Below are 3,808 nucleotides of genomic sequence, written 5' to 3' on the forward strand. Positions count from 1 at the left end.
GTTTTGAGAAGCCACCTTTAAAGGCACTATATATAAAAAAGTGTATTATTATTATTAGCAGTATTCTTATTATTGTTACTATACAGTATCTCTCCTTGTGGAAAGAGGGGGAGGTGCTGACAGTCTCATCCCTATGTTTCAGTTGCTATTGCCTCAGCCAGGCAGGTTGAGCCAATAAAGCACCTCTACTTTGTCTCAATTAGGGTTTGGCTGAACTGCTGAAATAACAAAAAAAATCAAAAGAAATTGGGTGTCTTGTGCATGGATCCAGGCTCTACAATTTCCTGGTAATGTTAATTAAAATCAGCCCTTTGCTGCTGTACAGAGAACAAGCGTGGTTTCATTTGTCTTGAAACAATTTAGATCCTCATTTCATGTGCTGTGAACCATACATCAATTTCTATCGCTAACAAGGTTCCATTTCCACTGTTACCTAAAATTAGCACAGTGAAAGTTGATTACATCACTTTGGGTCAGTTTTCAAGCAAGCACTTTTCTGTTTTTCAGTTATTTTTTACATTTTGTGCTGGGTTTCAGTCTATTTGTATTTAAAATTCTTAAAATGTGGTAGCACAGTCCCTGTCAAGCAATGGAGAGCTGTAACTGAAAATCACCAGCTCGCCATTAAGTGAGGACCCGGTGGTCATGAAACACAAATTTGCAATATTTAAACCTTCCCAACAGTCTGGTGGTGAAACAGCACTGTGAACCATGTATATTGTTCCTACAAAAGATACATCTATGTTTAATAGTAGAACTGAAATAATCTGTGTTTCAGAATCTCATTTTTCTAATTAGAAAGTATTGCAGAAGTATGTCCGTAGTTCACTGTCACACTTTAGGCCACTTTGTTACTTGATCTAGAATACAGGTTCGAGATGTTGCCGATTCCAGGAAACGCTGTATTATGTGGAATTTATTATCATGGATAGTTCTCACAGAAGTTCGAGATGAAGAATCAAACTTGCTATATTAAAAATATAACTGCAGTTTCTTAATGCATGTCTTTGCACGAGAAGGATTTAAGCTATGTTCAAAATGTTCAAGGAAGATTAACAATGCATATTGACACTGGGACTGGCATTCCGTGTCATGAAAAGTAACAAAATATTTTCCTTATGGTGAAAACTAAATATGCATACTCTGTAAGCATGTATGCCACATAGATTTCTTGGTTTCATTTTAATTATAGGAGAGTTATAAACAGTTTATATCAAAACAATGCATCTTCATTCTTGTCAATCTAGTCTCCATGGCTACAACTTTGCAAGGAAGCTCCTAATTAACTCTGTAAGATAAGTGGCACAGGTTTGAGAAAACCAAAATACACTAAATAGACAAATATTTTAATTGCACAGTAAAAACCTTTGAAAGGACCCAGGAAATGAAATTGCATTTCTGTGAGTTTTTCTATTTTGTTATTATAATTTATTGCAATCTATAATAATATGATGTTATTTAAATTTCCAGAATCAAGAATGCATTTTAAAAGGGCTGTGATGTTGGGGCTCCCCAGTGCTAAACATATAACCTCAGATATAAATCGAGGTCTTCATGTCTGAAGACCAACTATTGACTATACCACCTACAGGAGTGAGATGAATTCAAAATAACTGCGGTGTGGATTAATCACTCCTAAAATATAAGAGTTTTAAGGGAAGGTCTGGGAGGAGGTCATACTCTAATCTCATCCCCTTCCTCCTGCTTAAGCACAATTATGACACTGCTTGCTAACTCCATTCTGTTTCATTGTTACTTCCCTCCCTCCGCCCTGTCCTGCCCCTGCTGCAGCCTGGCCCAGCCTTCAGGAAGGTGAAGGTTCAACAGGCTCGTGGTTATCTCAGACAGGTGAGTTAAATCACTGACGCAAATTCAAATTATCACCTTATTTAGGGTTTATCTGAGCTATAGATAATAAATACATAATAATCCATTTCTTTGATGCCTTTCTTTCTCTGTCCTTGTGGCTCTTTTAAATTGGACAAAGCGTCTTCAAAATGTCCATCTTATGCCAATGGTTGCTGATCCGCATTCTGTGAGCTGGAGACCTGAAAGCACAGAAGCTGTAACAGCAAAACACTTGAATCTATAATATACTGTACGTCTACTTGCACATTAAATGACAAAATTAAGAGTGTTAAACCCGGTAGAACAGGATTTCATACAACTTCAAGCCCTCCAGTCAACACATCTGAAAATGTGTTGACTGTGTTGACCAATCAACTAATATGAGTCTTAAACAGTCAAAACCATGGACAAAGGCTCTCGGAAATGTATCTTCTTCAATAATATATCCTCTTTAGAAAACAATCCTGCTGCACAGTCTCAGCCTCAGCCTCACTGTGGTAACTTCTGGGTCTCATACCACAGAAGATGTTTTAGCCTTAGAAAGAGATCAATGAGGAGAAACATTAATGTTTCCAGTTCTCAGGGGGTTGTCATGTCTAGGAAACGAAAATGATTGCTTAGAGAGGTTTGAGAAAGCTTATTAGATGGTTGGGAGTATAGACAACGTTAATCCTGGGGACAGCCAGCTGATTTTGATTTGCTCCTTCCCTCTATCTGACCACCTTCTTCTGTTCAGGATCATGGGGAGCCTGTCCTGGGAAGCAACAGGTACAAGTCACCCAGAGGAAACCCATGTGAACACAGGGGGAACATGCAAACTCCACACAGACAGCACCTCTGGTCCAAGGTTGAACCCATTCAATTTGTCATGTTAACAAACAACACTATTAGGTGTAAGAAACATGTACTTGTATTCCAGCTTCTTTCACCTACACTATCAAGGGAAGGCCAAGCCAAGAAGAGAACAAAGGTCAGTCCTTTCCTTTTACACAGAGTTAAATCAACAAGGCTTTGAACATCTTACACAATGTACAGGTCTATAGTAGGTTTGCTGTCTAGGTACAAAAGGACAAAAAACTCTTTCACCTGCTTTTCAATTGTCTTGACATAACACAATTAATCAAAAGCTCCACCCACCTGTGACTCCCAACTGTGAATTCCAGAATCCAGAATGAATATTTTATAGAAATCTTCTAATGGTTGAGCACCAGAAAATCTGCCCTTAACTGAAGCATTTGGAATGTGCTATGGGCAAGATGGTTTGAAGGTCTGATTTTAATCTGAGCCTTCCTTAACCTTGATAAAGTGCTAAGTGATCTTCTTCAAAGGTTTCGTGAGATACAAGCTTCGTTTTATGCAAACAGACCAGTCGCATGTCAGAACACGTCCCGTGACTAGCGCCTAAAGCAGACTGTAATCAGTTCAGTCATGCTGTATAAGTGAACTTCTTCTATTAAAAAAACCTTCATAACCTCTTACATACTTTTTTCTCTAATACTTTTGCTGCATTTTTAAAATAAAAACTTCTACCTACAGACATGGGCCAACACATTGACAACCTACTGTAAGTGCCTTTATAAAGACAGCTTCTGGGGGTTTCTTAAATGTTTGGAATTTCAAACAACTACTGTTTGAAGTCAAATTCACATTTGTTTTTTGTTTTTTTTATAAGGAAAAGATTTCCATTTGATGGTTCTGCGTAAACCTGTGGACAGTGGTTCAGTATTGTCTGCATTAAGCTCTAATGTACATTGGAAGGAGCTCCTGTTTCACTAAACGCAGTGTGTGTACTCTGTACAGAGGACTGCTGTGAGTGTGGGAGGCTATGACATTGGTATCTGGGTGTACTCTGAACTTTTCCACTGGCAAAAAGGCGGAGCTTATTCTTCAAATGGGTCTTCTGCAGTCCTCTGTGAACAGGTTTCCTATAGCCTTTATTTGCATGCGAAAACTGGTTTCC

The sequence above is a fragment of the Lepisosteus oculatus genome, chromosome 17, assembly GCF_040954835.1.
Source record: "Lepisosteus oculatus isolate fLepOcu1 chromosome 17, fLepOcu1.hap2, whole genome shotgun sequence".
NCBI classification, from domain to species: Eukaryota; Metazoa; Chordata; class Actinopteri; order Semionotiformes; family Lepisosteidae; genus Lepisosteus; species Lepisosteus oculatus.